Consider the following 18762-nt stretch of genomic DNA (forward strand, 5'->3'; position numbering starts at 1 on the left):
CTGTGGACGCAGTATGATCAGCTGCCTATATGCCTGCAGTATACCTTGCCCACAGGATGGACTGTGCCTTCTCAGACTGTGAACCAAAATAAATCTTTCCTACCTTCTGTTGTTTATGTAAGATATTTTGTCATGGCAGTGAAGAAAGTAACTAATACACTTGCTCTAAGTCACCTAGAAGAACACAGTGAAAAGTAGTGTTTTCCTCTCCAGAGGTCCTACAAGATCATTAGACTATACTGCAATGTCTCATTGCCACATTAGGAGAGAGTTTAGTCAGAACCAAGCAGAAGAACAGCAAGATGGCTAGATGATTAGAGTAATTGCTACTAAGCCTGAAGACCCAAGTTCAATCATTAGGACCCACATGGTGGAAGAAGAAAACCAACTCTTGAATATTATCCTCTGACCTCCACATATGCACAGTGGTATGCACACACACACACACACACACACACACACACACACACACACACACACACAAAACTAGCTAACTAACTAGCTAAATAAATAAATAAATGTAATTAAAAATTAAAATACAAAGGAGAGAAGAGAATGGTCATAAAATTAGGTTGAGGTAAAAGATCTGAAATCTATCTATTTCCAATGAGTTCAATGCTGTAGGACAATAAGACAGTAGTGTTCACATAACGGTATAAAACACTAGATAATTAACTATTTCAATATGGTTCTAACAATTCAACACACTAAAGATCTCATACAATGCTTTGAAAGAGTCATAGGCACATTTTGAATTTTCTGTCAAACATATCAAAAGAGCATTTAATGGAAATGAACAGACTTCACAGCAGCATCTTTAGAAATGATTGCTTGAGGTATGAGAAATGAGAATAGTAGTTATACACAGTAGGTATTGAGTTTACTGTTGTGTGTTTTAAACCTTTGTTGCAAATGACAGGTGGGTCAATCAAGTGTATTAGACACGATTTCTGGCCAGACAGCTGGAAGTTCAAATTCAACATGACAAGTCACACGAGATCATTTACAAAATGCATTTAGAGGAAAGCAAAGTTCTCAAAGGTGGTAACCAATGAGCTTTCTGTTACGTGGAGGATGCTCATATACAATGTATAAGGAGTGGTTTTAGAACATCCTCACGTCATGGATTTAAAATAAGATCCTCACGGATGTCCACTGAGGGATGTTGCAGGAGGACCCCATGTGAGGCAGCTGTCAGCTTCCTCACTTCTAAACACAGAAAACAGTGACAGCTGAGTGATGCAGAAAAGTAAACTATAGCAATATGGTTTGCTGCTGGTGCTTCAGAGTCTTACTGATCCCAAGAGCTTAGTGGGTTCCCAAAAAGGGGGGTCTTCTCCAAATAAAAAGAAGCGAGGAAAGACAGAAAAGAGACAACTAGAAAATTAGACAACTAAACAACGCATGAGTTTAAATAAGAACATGTGAGTACTACTGTATTTAACCCTAACTCTACTGTGCTGCTCATATAATTGGTCACAAAGAGAATAGAGTCCTCAGCTCAATTATTTTCTCAATTATAAAGTCTACATTAGATGATAAACATTGTAATTCTTACTAAGATGCTTCCAGACAAATATTTTCACACATAAAAATAGATGATTATTACCCTAAAATGAAGAACTTTAAAGAGAAAAATGTTGAATTTTTTTCTAATTTCAAAACACCTCTAAATATGACCATATTTAGAAATGGAACTATCTAGAAATGGACTAATGTGTGATTAGTCAAATTAAGACAGGGCCATGCTGCAGTAGAATGAGTCTTTATTATACTTTAGATATAGAATATCACCCCAAAACTCTTGTGTTGAAGTCCTGCTCCCTAGTGAAACGTATTTATGTGGGACTTTGGGAAAGTGATTGTATCGTGAGATCTATGACCTGATGGTGGATTTAATCGTAGATGGACTCATCATTTGAGGGCATTTTTGGGAGATACTGAGTACTGGGAGGGGGGTTCTGGCTGAATGGACTAGGCAAGGAGGCGTGCCCTTACAGCTTACCACTTTACCCTGATCCCCTACACAGCTCTCTTCCTTGTCCACTCTCTCTCCCTCTCTTTCTGATTCCCGCTTCCTGTGAGGTGAGCAGTTTCATCCACTATGGGTTCCTGCTTCCAGGACACTCTACCTTGTCTTGAGAATGCAAGTAATGGAGTCAGCTGATCTTTGAATGCAATTTCTGAAGCCATGAGCCCGAAAGATATTCTTCTCCTTTCCAGTTGTGTGCCGGGCACTTTGTCACGGTGACCAAAAGTTCAGGCTAGAAACCTTACGAATAAAGGACTGAGGCTCACAGTGAAAAACTCAAGTATACGACAGCAAAAGTGAGGACTGGAATCTTTGTAGCTGTCAGTGAAGAGATGCCAATGCCATCAGCAAGCCACCAGAAGGTGATCGAAGGGGTGCTTGGCAGTTCTCAAGAGGAGGCCTGTCCACTCCACACCTTCAGACTTCCAGCCTAAATAAATGTGAGGACAAAATATCTGTTTCATAAGTGACCAGGGTGCAGCACATTGTCACAGGGGTCCGGGGAAACTAGTACAGATGCCACAGAAGTTATATTAGTCTCTCTTCTTAGATCCCATTCTGTTTTTACAGAGAGAGCAGACAGCAGAAGTCTGGTCAGTTTGAATTTGAATCCTGATGCTGCCATTTGCTAATGGTCTTTAGTGAAACACTAACTTCTCCAAGCTGTCAGTCATTCATCTGGAAAGTCATAATATGTCTCCATGTGAAGGAGAGTTAGCGTAGCGGGCGAAGGTAGACAATGAAAGTGAAAGCCGACTCCTTGGGATGGGGCTCCTTGTTCCCTGAAGATACTGCAAGGAGAAATGGCAGGAAGACACAGGGGTGGGTACCTGAGTAGAACAGTAAGGGAAAGGGTGGGTCCAGGGGTCCTACAAAAACCCAACAGTGTCCAGTTAGTGAACTCCCAGCCTTAGGCTTCTCCCGTGCCAAAGGAATAGGCTGCTACTTTCTCTTTCTCCAGTTACACACGAGGTTTCTAAACAGACTACATAGGATAGTGTGTCTAAAACACATGGCAATTACTTGGCTCTGAGAAGATACTAATTTCAATCTCTCCCTTTCCTATCACAGAGTTGAAAGGTAAATTAAATGGGATTAGGTATATAAGTTGTTGCATAGTATATAATTCTGAAATGCCGACTTGGGAGTATCATGAAAGATTTATCAGAGACCTATCTGAGAGTACTTTAGTGAGACCCTTGAACCTAGGAACACACCCTGGGAGGGGTTGTAGTTCAGTGATTTTGAATATGGGCCTTATATCTTCACTCTGAAAACTCTTAACTCAGAAATCCTGCCCTAAACAAAACTCGGAGAAATAAGTCTTCTTCAAAACCCTGGAATTCCTCCATAGAGTGTCAGAGTAGTCAGCCTTGCATGCCTGCTCCAGAACAGTCCCCTGAGAACTGGCCCTGAGACTGTGAGCACAGGAAGTACTCCAATTTTATAAAGTAATATAATCATATTCAATTGTAAGGGATACTACAGACAGACAAAGGGAAAAATACCCATTGGATGTAAGGCTAGGTCCAAGGAAGACGAGGGCAGACTAGCTATCAGTGTGAGATATTCTCCAATAAGATCAGCAGTAGCTGGCTGAATAAGGTTAAAGTTGATTTCCTGCAGTAGAGGTAAAAGAGAGTCCTAAATCACACCTGGACAGGGAAGACACCCAAGAGAACTCGAGTCTGCTTAAATCTACTTGTTTGGGAATCTGGCTCCACCTTCGGTAAACATCAGCATTCTAAAAGGTGTCCAGGATAAGCAATGGGAATTCCATCCGTGTCATTCCAGGTCTTGGGAAGTGAAAGCAGAAGGATCAGAAATTTAAACTCATCCTTAGCTACATGGAGAGTTGGAGACTAGCTTGGGCTAAGAGGGACCTCATCTCAGAAAGGAGATGAAAAGAACAAGGAAAGAGACGACATGCATTTAGGAGAAAGATGGATAGAAAGTTTTAAGAACTCAGAACAAATGTTCTAAAAGCACAGAAGGCAGGTGTCAGGAATCTGTTGTTTGATTTTCCAGTTCATCTGACTTAACCGAGACGATGTGGCAAGAGAGATGGCTCAGGACAGTTGCCAGGCATGCGCCAGATTCTGAGTTTATCCCCAGCTCTGCAATCAGCCAAGGGTCAACCAAACAAATTCATTATTTAAGAGAAGAAAAGACAACGTTCTCCTGTCTCTGGGCTTCTCTCTGCAGTCACCCCCTTCCTTAGTCCTTGTCTTAGTTGGGCTTACTACTGCTGTGATAAAACACCAGTACAGAAAGTAACTTGGAGAAGAAAGGGCTTAATTCACTCACAGTTCCATGTCACTGTTCCTCACTGAAGGAAGTCAGGACAGGGACTCAAATAGACAGGAACCTGGAGCAGGAGCTGATGCAGAGGCTGTGGAGGGGTGTCATTTACTGGCTTGTTCCTCCTGGCTTGCTTAGCCTGCTTCCTTATAAAACCTAGGACCACAAGCCCATGGGTGGCCCCACCCACAAGTGGCTGGGCCCTCCCCCATCAATCACTAGTTAAGAAAATGCCCTCCAGGCTTGTGGACAGCCCTGTCTTACCGAGGCATCTTTTGAACTGAAGTTTCCTCCTCTGTGATGACTCTAGCTTGCCTCAAGTTGTCAGACCGTTAGCCAGCAGCACAGTCCTCTGCACTAACTTCCTCCCTCCAAGCTAAGAACAAAGCTAGCAGGTGTATTTCCAGCGGTGTATCCCAAAGTACGCCTCTGCCACCTATTTTTAAATAAAGAAAATTCTCTGTTGCTATTTCAAATAAAAGGATGACCCAATAATGGCCAAATACTTCCAACAATGTGTGTTCACACTTAGACACTCACCCGACAGTTTTTGGTGGGAAATAGACTTTCTCAGGGACAGGAACTCTAGCACTTGGAAGAAGCTGAGACATCCACTTCCAGTTGTATCCAGAAGGAAGCTTTACCCTGTCTACCGAACAAGGGAATGTTGTGCTGTGTTGACTCCTACTGAGAAGAGTGTTTAAACGCTGCGGCATTTTGTAAGCAGCATAGAAAATCAGCCACTGCCAGAAAAGCTTCACCTTCAGCTTGAGCTCCAAAGACCATTCTTCCTACACCCCCTCACTTCCCTTAGGGCATTAGGAGTGTGAACCTATGAGGAGAGCAAGGAGTAAGGCACCGGGACCACTCCCCTTTTCCATGACAGGTCAGGTTTCACAGAGCCAAGGCTTGACAAGGCAGGATGTGACTCTAGAGCCCTGAGTCAAATTGGTCCAGATTTTAGTAACTGAAAATGGATGCGCCACAGTTTCAGATCTGAAGGAACAAAAGGACGAGTCAACAGAACAGGGTTCAAAGCGATGCATGAATAAAAATAAAACGTTTTCATGTTTGCACCCCACTGAGTGCAGGACCACTTCACTGAGCACTGAGGTGCAAGGATGAGCAGCTGCATGATGCTGGGTCCCACGTTGCCAGGCACAGGGAGCAGGTGCAATGTGGTCCTGCTGGGCAGGGTGAGGAAAGGGGAAGAGGGGGAGGCAGAGGGAGAAGCAGAGTTTGAAGGAAAGACGGGAAGTGGGAAAGGACTCTGAGCACAATAGACAGTAGTCTCTAAAGCAAATGAAGTAGGCAAGTGGCTTGATTTATAAGAAGCCAGTTCTGACAGTGGCCACGGGAGGCACCAGGAAGGAAGCGCAGGCCAATGACACAAGGCAGGGAGACTGCCTCCTATTGAAGGTGAGGGAATCATTCCTTTTCCCTCCCGGAGATAAAGGAGAGTGTCTAGGACACAGGGAAGCCAGAAGGATGATGGATAGGGTTGCCTTAGTAGGGTGAAGAATTGAAGGCATGCAGGGTTTAGAATTACCTTTTAAATAATTCGGCTTCTATTTCAATTTATCTGATTAGTAGAGCAATGCTTTGAATTCCTCCTGCTTGAAAGGAAAATTTTCCCCTTGAAAAACCAAATAGGGTAAAGTTCATGGGAGTAAAGGACTGTGCAGCTTAAATTGGATTCCTAGTCCTGGGAAAGTGTGGGGACCAAGCAGGTTTAAAGCTCAAACACTCCTCTTCTGAAGAGAACTGACAATGTTTTGAAATTTGATCCTTAGTTGGTAATAAGGAACATAAGGACTCCTTCCAGAATCTAAGGTTGTTAACAACAGCATAAAAACAGGAATTTTGATACCTGCCTGAGTATCATTCCTTTTTTAAAAAATATAATATTTTTATTATTTTTTGAGAATTTCATACATGCACATGTACCCAGGAATATAATTCTTAACGAAAAGAATGGAGAACAATACAGAAGGGCTGGTGTAGCTAGAGTTTTCCTGCCTGGCCCACGGTCAGGGCAAATCTCTCTCACCTGCCAGTCCCACAGCCGCTCAGACCCAATCAAGTAAACACAGAGACTTATATTAGTTACAAACTGTATGGCCGTGGCAGGCTTCTTGCTAACTGTTCTTATATCTTAAATTAATCCATTTCCATTAATCTATACCTTGCCACATGGCTCGTGGCTTACCAGGATCTTCCCATGCGGCTTGTCATGGTGGCGGCTGGCAGTGTCTCCCTCTCAGCCTTCCACTTCCCAGAATTCTTTTCCTTGTCCTGCCTATACTTCCTGCCTAGCCAATGGCCAATCAGTGATTTATTTACTGACCAATCAGCAACACACTTGACATACAGACCATCCCACAGCACTTCCCCTTTTCTTTTCTTAAAAAGGAAGGTTTTAACCTTTACATATCTCCAAAGTCAGCTTGGTATACTTGGGAATTTGGGCGTAGTTTCTCTTACTATTTCCTGCTGGAGGGGGGCGCTGTATCTTATGGGGATACAAAGAAAATTTTAGAATTATGGAATAGTCCATGAGGGTATGTCGTCTGAGCCAGTTGCCTTGAAACCATTCTGGATGTTGGATCATCAGGGCCATGGTGTCATCGGAGATCTTTCAGGGGGTCTTGGCTGGTCAAACCTGATGTATCTTAATCTTGAACAAATCCATAGCCTCTGGCTTTCTGTGGAAACAAAAGCAGAGCCTCCTTTCCAAAGCAACATATCCTTACATCCAAATTTTGAAGTCAAGGTACCTTTAAAATATACATTTTGGCATAACTCATCAGCTTTTGTAATCAAATGTTTTTCTTTAGTTACAAATATCAAAGAGAACATAATCCAGATTCTCTGTGTGGTAGCCATCTTTACGTGGCTTATTTTTTTATATTAGCTTGAGCCTATTGCTTTAAACTGTAGCCTTCTAAGCCTGAAATGGCGCTGGCGCTGTGGTTTCTGGTTCCGCCCACTTCAGCTTCCCAACATGGCGGTAGTACGTTTTCCGCCAGCTCTGGGAGCCATCAACTCTCAGAAATAGTGGGTCTATGCTTCTATCAAAGCAACGTGTAGCTCATAAACCTCTTTTTTTTTTTTTTTGTACTAGCAAAGGCTAAATCCACCACACAGCTTAATGTGCCACTTGCAGAGGCCTCATTCCCGCCATACTGCAGGTCGAGCATGCACGCTAGGAACCCGCCAGCAGTAGCTCAAACATGCAGGCTGCCGCTAGCTTGAAAAAGACAACTAGGAGCTGTTTTTAGCTCCGTTTTAGAATCTTTTTTCTCAGTTTTTAGGTGGAAACTCTTGCCACCACGTTGGACGCCATTTGTAGCTAGAGTTTTCCTGCCTGGCCCACGGTCAGGGCAAATCTCTCTCACCCGCCAGTCCCACAGCCGCTCAGACCCAATCAAGTAAACACAGAGACTTATATTAGTTACAAACTGTATGGCCGTGGCAGGCTTCTTGCTAACTGTTCTTATATCTTAAATTAATCCATTTCCATTAATCTATACCTTGCCACATGGCTCGTGGCTTACCGGTACTTTACATCTTCCTTGTCCTGATGGCAGCTGGCAGTGTCTCCCTCTCAGCCTTCCACTTCCCAGAATTCTTTTCCTTGTCCCGCCTATACTTCCTGCCTAGCCAATGGCCAATCAGTGATTTATTTACTGACCAATCAGCAACACACTTGACATACAGACCATCCCACAGCAGGCTGGGAATGTTGTTCTGTAGGAGAGCATTTTCTAAACCCATGTGAGGCTCTGGATTCAATCCCCAGCATGGCTACCCACCACATGCAGGCAAAAAAGCCTAGCTGTAAAGGGACATTGGCAGGGCTTCCAAGGAAGTAAGTATCAACGTGAGAAGGAACAGGTCCTGAGACTGAACTGGTGGACAGACAGCGGTGCCCTTCACAGGAGCAGTGTGAACATGAGGGGATGTTCTGAGATGAGAGAAGAGAGGTGAGTTTGCTTTAAGCATCTGGAAACAAGAGTGCTTGCATACCATTAACAAGCAAAGCCTACCCAAGTGTGTTTCTCCTCTCTGCCCAACCCTTGTGGAGACAGAAGCTGAGATTGTCTGTGTTTCCCTGCAGAAAGAGGAACCAAGCCCCAGCTTTAGCACATCCAGTGACCACAAGAAATAAATAACAAACGTATTTATTCTCTTTGAGTAAGCTAACTCCCCAAGTGCTGGCACTGTCTCCACCAGTTAGGGAGTAAAGGCCCATCATAAGTAAATGCTGAACTAATAGCCAAGGACTGCAAGTTTAGATGCTGTGAAGTTTGTGACAAGCAGTAATGAAAATGTCAGATGCCACATGGCTGAGGAACTTGGTGCATATGAAACACATGTTATTTAACAATCTGCCACTGAGTGAACAAAAACCAGCTGAAATCAGGCTAGAGGCAGCCAAGAGCACACCACTAAGTCATTACTAAGCAATACCAGGATTGGCTGTGAGACAACAGGGCTGTGATTCTTATTCTCCCAGAAGCCCAGATCAAGAGGAGATGGATGGAGTATGCTAGAAAATGAATAACGAGGGGGGAAGACATCTCATTTGAAGCCAAGTATTATTTGCAGGGCAAGCCTAGGTAAAAGAAGAAAGTTGCCTCTCTCTGAAACCTGCTTGACCTTGGTCTTTCCCTGATGGTAATTGTATTTACTTAAGCCATTTCTTTATGCTCCCCATCAACGGGGACAATAAGAGATGAAACAGGGCCCTCGAAGACAAGCTCCCCTTAAAAGAGAGTGCCTATCTACCGGTGACTCAGCTAAGCACTGGAGTTCAGAGATTTGTAACACCAAGGGCAGAGGAACTCAGTGCCCATTACGGAAGGAAGGCGGGCTCCAGCAATCCACAGATCAAAACTAGAAAGCCCAACTGGACACCATGGCAGAACATGGGCTAATCCAACAGAAAACAGTAACCAGTAACTGTTCCTCTGATGTGATACTCTTCAGTTTTATGGCTTTTCCACTTAGCTTCCTTTCACTTATCAGCAAAATGGGGATAATAATGCCTCTCTTATAGCAATGGTTTGGGGAGTGTTTCCTAAGAGACACATATTGTTAAGGCCTGTGGAGCTGTTGGAGGCAGTGGGGACTAGTAGAAATACACTAGTCATTAGGAGGTGTCCTTGAAGGAAATATTAGACGGTCAGCACTTTCCTGACTCTCTTTGCTTCCTGGCCACCATGAGGTGAACGCTCATCTGAGACGCCTACTCCTGCTCTATAAACTGTGCCACTAAAGAGCCAAGTGATGATGGGCCAACAAATCTCTGAAACTATGAGCCACAGTTAAGTTTCCCTTCATTTCGGTTGATGATCTCAGGTCTTCTGTCACAATGATGGAATCTAAACACAAATGCCAACACTCAATCTCATGTTGAAATATAATTCCGACAGTGAGGTTGAGGTTGTAAAAGGGAGAAAAGTCAGACTGTGGCATGTGCAGGTGGAACCTAGAGAAGTGATTAAGATTGGAGGGAATCCTAATGGTGGGGCTCTAATCCAATGTACCTGTGCCTTTACAAGCTGGAGACTGAGTCAGTGTGCCCAGTCCTTTTGCCTTCTCTGTGTTCTCTGCATAAGCAAGAAGGGATTCACCAGACACATCTATGCACCATGTCTAAATAAATATTTATCCTTTTGAATTCCTCTCTGTGGTCTTTAGTTATGACAACCAAGCATGTATTAAGATAGGGATTTTCTCAGAACTGTGTGCAAATAAAATTGTTATCTGGACTAATTGAATAAATTGAATCTAATGTCAAAAAGATGCCCATGTTTAAACAGTTACAAAATGGTAAGCTCACTCATCATGAGTTGTAGGGCAGGGGAGCAGTTGGAACTGCCCTTGTTAATAGCCTGCTCATGTGACTGGCTGTTGGAGCTGAACAGTTAATTGCTCCCTGCCTCACTTTTTTTTGCTCACCTAAGAACAGTGTCTGATAAGAGCACCTTATTTTGAGGTCTACTTAGGATTAAATTAAGAAATATGAACTTTATCGTGCTGGGCATACAGAGCATGTTCATTAAACGTTAGTTTAACAGATCCAAACTGGCTTTCCTCACAATAGAAAGAAAGTCAATTAAGCTTCTGTAGCCCAAGACCCTTTTCATATCTGTGCACAAGAACTATTTTCTTTATGGCAGTGGTATTTACTTAAACACTTACAGAACTGACTGTGTTTCATTATCTCTATTGATTTATAAAAATGTCACAAAGACAATTAAAAGACAAACTCTGTAACATCAGATAATCTAAAGGGCCCGCCAGCTCCAAAAGGTAAGTAACTTTTTTTTTTTTTTTTGATAGCCACTGGCAACCTTTTGGCCCAATTAAAATCATTTGCAGTTTTTTTCTGGAATATTCTCCCTCTTAAGAATAATCTTAAAGAAAAAAATCTTGTAAGGTAAGCTTCATTAATTTTGGCCTGATGATTGGTACAAGCGCTACAAGAGTCCTTCCGGGGTTTAGTTTAGAAACTTGGAGCTCTGGATTCAAACAGTCACAGAAATAATCTCCTGAAAGGTTTTCTTGAAGAATTTCAGTTTAAATCTTTAAAAGTTTCCATTATCTACTATCCTAATGCTAAGGAAATAAGACTACCTGATTCTCTTCGCTGGATGATGCCCAGAGTACCTGCAAGTGCAGGTGAATCCCTCTTTTTCCTCAGGTCCCGCTGTTTCCAGAAAATGGCCCTTTTGGCCAGTTGCAATTCTGGGCTCTTGCAAGCTTGGCTCCAGGCCAGTTTTCCTGAGGGGCCCTCATGAAAAAGTCAATTTTCTTTCCTTACAATAAGATGCATTCTTCCATTTGATATTTCTTCCCAACATGCACTTTTTTCATTATATACTTGATTTTTAAAATGTTGTCCCCATGCAAAAGAGTAGAGAATCTTACTGCACATGTGAAAATATAAATAACAATATTCACCATAGACAAATAGTAAGAAGACTTGTTTTTTATTAGGTTGAAGAGCGAGGGAAACAGGGAAAATCTTGGTGGGACCAGATAACATTTTAAATGCTTCATTTTTCTTCACAATATCAGTATCTAGCTATTAAATTGTTATATATTATAGGTAGCTTACTTTTTTTAATGGGTGCTTGTTGACATATTTACAAGGGGGAAAACTGTAAAAGAAAAAGCATTCCCAGGATTCCTTCCAAATGTCCATAGGACTTAGCTCAATAGCTCATTCGGGCCTGTAGTTAAAGCACATTCGTTGGTTCCTGGGTTTGGCAGCTGGCTAAGAAAAGCTTGGAAATCCTGTCTGGCCCATTGGTAAACAATGCCATCTGTCCCCAAGAGGCCCTTCTTAGAAAAGTCAACAGTTTGAAGTACTTGAGACTCTCTTATTCTTGACACAAGCTCTGCTTACTTAGGTCAGACCCCATAAAACAAAAACTGTCTGCAAATGGCAGAAACCTGAAGTAGAGGTGGCTACTTATTACCAATGCTTTTCAAATATGTAAGATCTGATGAGCCTTCAGCATGAAACAACTAACTAGGGTAATGATCATCTGGTTTTAAAGGTTACGTCTGATTTACAAATGCACAAACAAAATGTTCAGAGATGAACAAACTCTTGAAATATAACACATAATTCTGATACATTGTATACATAATAATGTCAAAAATATACCAAGTAAAGATCCTTGGTTGCTCAGAAAAGGTATCTAGATGTCTCTATTTTTTGTAGGATTCTGAGTAAAAGAATGAGCATCTCCATTTTAGAGCCGTTAGCAAGACAATGTTCCATTCAAATTCAAAAAGCTCTTTTTCTTTCTTTCTTTCTTTCTTTCTTTCTTTCTTTCTTTCTTTCTTTCTTTCTTTCTTTCTCTTTCTCTCTCTCTTTCTTTCTTTCTTTTTCTCTCTCTCTCTTTCTTTCTCTCTTTCTCTCTCTCTCTTTTTTTAAACAGCCAAACTCAACTGATAACAGTGTAATTGATGCTATTAGCAATCAATCTGCCACTGGGCTTATAATTAACAAGAACAGGTAGGTTACGGACAGTAAGGGCATTCACAAAGCTCCATTGGAAGTTTCCCATGAAGACACATGGAAATATAAATATATTTACATAAATATATATGAAGTATTTATGTTATCAACATTTGCATACTCAGATATAGCCTTAGATACAAGTGTCTCTTCCACTTGGCAAATCTTTTTATTTTTCACTTCACTTGGCAACTCTTTAAACTTCATATCCTATCCTAATTTAATAAGGATGGATCATTGTCATTGTGCAGAGATCTGTGAAATCTCAGTTTTACACATAAAAGACATGCTAGAGCTTTGCATTCTTACATATACTTATTCTTAGACATTGACTTTTTTTGAATTAAAAAAAGTCAAAAATAATTGTCAGAGGAAATCTGAACATGCGCTAAAGAAAAGCCCTCACACAGGTACCTGAGAAATAATACTTCATTATCATTTAATCAAAGTCAAGCAGAGTATTTTAAAGTAAACATGAAAGTACCACAAATCAAAAGAAACTTAGTCTTTCATGAGAGAAGAGGCTTTGTTCTTTGTTAGTTTTTTTCCCTCTAACTTTAAATCATCTTGCTAGAAGACCACTACTTTTTAAGAATAATTTTCTTAAATTTAAAAGTATGACTTTCATGTACACATAAAATGAGCAGGTGTTGAAGATTGTATTTAACTCATTAATTAATGAGGAAACCAGAAAAGGTGTTACAACCAATTCAAAGGAAGATTCAAAGACCGGACAAATGTATAAGCCCATCAGAAATGTTGAAATTAATTGAATGGCTCCAATACTGCCATCTTCTTCAGCTGGGATAGGAAGTCAATTGAACACCCACCAGACAATATTCCTTTGCATGTCCACAGACAAGATTCATTACATTACTGTAGACTCTCAACCTTTCTTCTCAGTCATATTGCAAGACAGCTGAGATAAAGAAAGGTTCAAATACTACAAGTAAAGAGGCCAGCAAAATATGTTTGCCATGATATGTAACTGTCCCATTGAAGATAGCTATTAGCCTTTTTGGTCAGTTTCAATGGTCTTCATAATTTCTCCTCATACCCTCACAGAACTGAAAGCTTTAAAAACCCTGTTCTATCGGCTGGCCAGGATGGTTGGTATTTACTGCTGACTACTTGCTGAGTATTTCTATATCACTACTGCACATAGTAGGGGAGACTGTCTTTCCTTGGTGAGCTATTACTCTAGTAGGAAAGACAATCTAGTAAATGCAACAAGGATGGGCACAAAATATCATGTCAGTCCCATCTCAAGGCTGAGGAAAGCTCTCTGGAGTAACAACAGGCATCAGCAAAGAGGCAGGGAACTGTGGATACAGCAGGTACAGGGAGAAAAAGGCTCTGAACAGAAGAAATCACAGGAGCCATGACCTGGAAGTGAATTAGACCTTACTGATTTCAAGGCAGTACATTTAGGCTTTGGGGCAAATGTTTCCCACCAACTGTGACTTATCTCAGACACAAGCTCCTGGGTAAACCATAATATCTCCAACTGCTTCAAAGAATTTTAAGAAAAATGTATAATGTAGAATATACAATAGGCAAAATGTGTGAGTGGGATATTGTAAATAACTCTTAGCCAATCCTAAAAATGACTGGTAGCCATTTAAAATATTGCCTAGAAATTATGTACAATGCCTGATACAATACATGATAATATAAATATGCACAGTTGAAAGTTTGTTGAATTTTGAAGCCAGTTTAAAAGATAGGGAATGAGGGTCAACACCAGCATAGGTAAAAGATGATTTGTTTTGGCATCTTATCCAAGTAAAAGTTTAAGAGTACTCTCACATTCAGAGAGTAAAAATTACCTCCTTCCAGAGTTAGTAACTTCTGAAATTGGCAGATAGAGCTGTCTCCTCTTGTTGACTGTGGCCATATTTAATAAAGAACTAGGGTTTTATCAGTCATGGTGAGAAGGGCTACTGAGAATAAATACAACTCAGTAAATATGTCCCCAGCCTATTCTAACTCCAAAATTACATCTGGAAAAATGAAATTGCAATCAACTGGCAGATGGCTTCAACAGAGAAGAACTCTTCATAAAAAAACCAGTAGATGCCATTTCTTTATTTATTTGTAATGTACTAGGCCCTTTAACAACATTATTATATTTTTTGATAGTGAACTACCAAGCTCACTTCACAGACAGAGTAAACTAAGAATCAGGGTGATTAAACAAATTACCCCAATTTGTCTATGCTGCAAGAAGCAAGGCTTGAATTCTACTCCAGGCTTGTCGGATTCCCCATGTACAGAACTTCTAGACAATGCTGGAGCTTCCCCAAATGCTGCTAAATGATGGTATTTATTAACAGTGGCTGCATATGTAAAGGGAATACTGTTATCCAGGAAGCTGACTGTGGGACCGTATCCACATTTCTCATTTGTTGGGCCCTAGACAAGGATGCTGATGAAAGTCTGCATGCTCAATATTAAAAGTAATAAATACATTTAACAAGCTGCTAAATAAAATATGACCTAGACTGCTGCCTCCATACATACACTGTATAATACCTATGAGGCCAGGTTCAAGTTAAAAGTCTCCACCTCATAGCAGAGCATTGTGCATTTCCTGATCCTCCCTCTATACTCTTGCAAGCTCTCTGTCTGTCTCTGTCTGTCTCTCTGTCTCTGTCTCTGTCTCTGTCTCTGTCTCTCTCTCTCTCACACACACACATACACACACACACACACACACACACACACACACACACACACACACACACACAGTGCATGGAGTCTGCTGTGCACATGCACAACTCTTGATAGCCTACCCTGAACAGAACTGTTTCTTAGCTGCTGTTGGACTTGTCTATCTCTGAAGAATGGACTAAAGGAACTGTCCTGTGAAAGTCCTAGGCAAGCTTAGATTCCTCTGGACAGGAGATTCTGGCCACTAGAGCACATGCTGGAAACACAGTGTGCAACCAAGCTGTCTTTGAACTTGTCATGGTCTTTGGATTATTAGTTATTAGTCCCCATCAAGTTAATTATGAAAACATGGAAATAATCACTTGACATCTGCCACAGCAGTGTGACATTGCTGATATATCCAAATGTAAGAGTGCCTATCTTACAAATATGTTGGTTGATTGTGAGTAAGAAATCACAAATAGGAAGGCAGGGCACTGCCCACAGATGGCGAGAAACACTGTTTAGACAGAGGAGGAAAGAAAGTCCCTTGGTTTCCCTTTCCTTTGCCCACAGCATCTCCCCACCTCCCCACCCCCCTGTGGGGAAAGACCTTGAGTAAGAATCTCTAAAGCATGGACTTCTAAAATGGGATTCCTCTCAGTTCAAGAGGAGCAATGTCAGCAGCAATCCTTTTCTTCCTTTGCAGCCTAATTTCACAGATGCACACATAAGGGCTGTGGGCCCTCACTGAGCTCTAGGATCACAAAGGCCAGCTGCGGCATTACTGCGCTGGCTTTGGGGATCCCACATGACAGTAAGCAGATCCATCACCAAAGGGCAGCTAACGGGAAATCATTCACTCTGTGGATCTTCCACCACCAGTGGGCTGCTGATTAGCTTCAGCAGGAAAATCAGGTCAAAGTCAATAAAAAAAAAATCAGCTTCTTTTAACTCGGCACTATTTTTACAGCACAGTGGAAAGATTTTAGCTGTGTTATTCTCTGGTCCCCACTGTCAGTTTCCGCTGAGGACTTATTTCTCAGCCGAGGTTTTTTGTTTTGGTTGTTTGGGTGATTTGGGTTCGGGGGGTTGTTTTTTGTATGTGTGTATGTCTGTTAGGAAAGGAATTTTAAAATAAAGAGAGGGAATCTTGAAATTTAGAAATATGTTTCCAGGAAAATCAACTTTTAAGAGTAAAACAAATGTAACTCAAAATCCTATTTGCAATGGTCTTAATAGGATTGCCTCCATAAATGTTTGGGCCAGGAGGAAATTGGTTTTAATGACCTGGGATAAGCAATACGTTTTGCACTGTAGTTTTTTTTTTTTCTTTACAGTCTATTTGCTCAATGTGTAACACCCATCTCCTCCACTCTTTACCCACCCCCTTCCTGTTGGCCTTCTCCCAGTTCACACATATGCATGCCAACACCAACACCGAGAGCTGGTGAGAATGATCATGCTCGTGTGTGTTTAAATACTCTGTTTAACAATTAATAAACAATAAGCTTAGCAAATACATGCTTTGTACAGCTCACATAATAAGACTATACTTTTAAAGTAACAAATGCTTAGCTGTATTGTGGTCTTGTGTTCATAAAATATTAACTTTTTATTCAATTGTAGTGTAGTCTGTAGAAATTTTGTATTAAAATGTAGAATTTGGGCTTGGGAGGTCATTCCGTTGATAAAGGGCTTGCTCTGCTGACATGAAGGTCTGAGTTTAATCTCAAGCACCTCTACAAAAATGTTAATCACAATGATGGGCTATTGTGACCCCAGCACTGGGAGGGTAGAGGTAGGAGGATCCCTGGGACTTATCAGCCAGCCAACCTAGTCTATGTGGTCACTTCCAGGCTAGCAAGGGACCATCTTGTCAGTGCAACCAAGAAGAAAAGGTGGGCAGCACCTGAGTAAGGCCCCAGGATTGTCCTCTGGAATCAACATGCATGTACATCACAAACAAGCATGCACATTCATGTATGCAAATACACACACAAAGAGACATATAGAATTTGATGGTTGAGAATTTACGGAGGCAAGTTCCATAAAAAGTGAACTAAAAGGAGTGTGTTCCTTTCCGTCTCCCAGGACACACATGTATTTTATGATAGACTGACCCCTTTTGCTGCAAGGCCAGGGTTTTGTTCAGCAGCAAAGATCACTATTAACTTTACATGAAGGTTAAATTAAAGATCTTAAGCCAACAAACTTTTCAATATCACACTTAAAATTATGTAAACACCATTCAGTGGCACAATACCTTAGTGAAATCTAAGTTCCCATAAGTACCTCCATGATTTTAACCCTGTAGCTGTCTGTCAACAATAACCCTTTTTGCTCAAATAGTGGCTTGATCTCGTGAGGCACAGATGAGTCAGGCCTGGTTTTCTCACTCTTTTCTGAAATGCAGATGCCTGGGCCATATCCGTAGACATTTTAACTGTATACATCCAAGATCTAATCAGGAACCTGTGTTTTAACATATCCCCACGGTGATTACAATGCAAATGCTCCAGGAGCTGCCTAAAAGAAACACCATACTGTGCCATGCGTTTTGTTAATTGTTGAATGGATCAACTCCTGCTTATTGACAGTTCAAACTGATTTGATTTTGACGTCCAAGATACCACGATAGGCAAAGGTACAATTTCACCGTGGTTTATAAACCATTAAGTATTGTCTTCTTGGGATCCTGAGACCTCCTCCCCACTGAGGAGCTATTATTGGCAATCAATGGTTGCATAGGGAGGCAAAGTCGTTTTCTTCAATGGTGTAGCCACCGTTAAGTTGCTCATGTCTAATAAGTACCCTCCCACCCCTTCTCATACTAACAACCTTAATTAAACCCAGTGAATTAAAAAAAAAAAAAGGGACATGAAAATCGGCGAGGACTGTGGTTATATTTTATTTGTGCTCTAACAAATAAAGCTTGCCTGAAAATCAAGAGGAGGAGCTAGCCACTAGTTAACCATAGAGATCTGGAGGTCTGTACAGACAGACAGGAAATGATAGAGCTGGGCAGAGAGAGGAAGTGATAAGGTGGGGTGGAGAGGAGTTCGCTATCTTTCGGCAGAGGATTTCGTAGAGATAAGAACTAGTGGCTGGCTGGTCTGCCTCTTTGATCTTTCAGCTTTCACCCCAATATCTGGCTCTGGGTTTATTATTAACAGATTGTTTAGCAATTTGTGTTATAGAGGACGTTGGGAATGTATAATTCTGCAGCAGTGCAGGGAGATAAGAGAGAGTAATGGGTGAGAAATGACAAAAATATACCATATGTGAGTATGAAATTATCAACAAAAACATATTTTAAGTATAGCCCTTTCTTGGTTTGTGCAGGAGATTAGTTCCAGGGTGCCCTACCCCAATATCAAGAATGCTTAAGTATCTATATGACACAGAGTAGTTGTACCTCATAACATATCTACATCCTCTCAACTCTAAATCACCACTGCATTATTTTATGCCTAATGCAAATTCTCTGTAAACACTTGCCAGACTATGTAGCTCAGGGAGTCATGGCAGGAACACCTGCATATGTTCAGTATAGATGCAATTTTAAAATCAATTTCCACTCATGCTTGGTTGAATCCATAGAGGCAGGACCACAAATATAGAGGGCAGATTGTGTTATGGAAATTGATTGAATAGACAATCAATTATAGTCAAAGTTGCCAAAGTAATTCAGACCCATGGTCTCTTATAAGAAAGTTCTTAAAGCTACCAACAC

The sequence above is a fragment of the Peromyscus eremicus genome, chromosome 19 (genome assembly GCF_949786415.1).
Source record: "Peromyscus eremicus chromosome 19, PerEre_H2_v1, whole genome shotgun sequence".
Classification (NCBI taxonomy): domain Eukaryota; kingdom Metazoa; phylum Chordata; class Mammalia; order Rodentia; family Cricetidae; genus Peromyscus; species Peromyscus eremicus.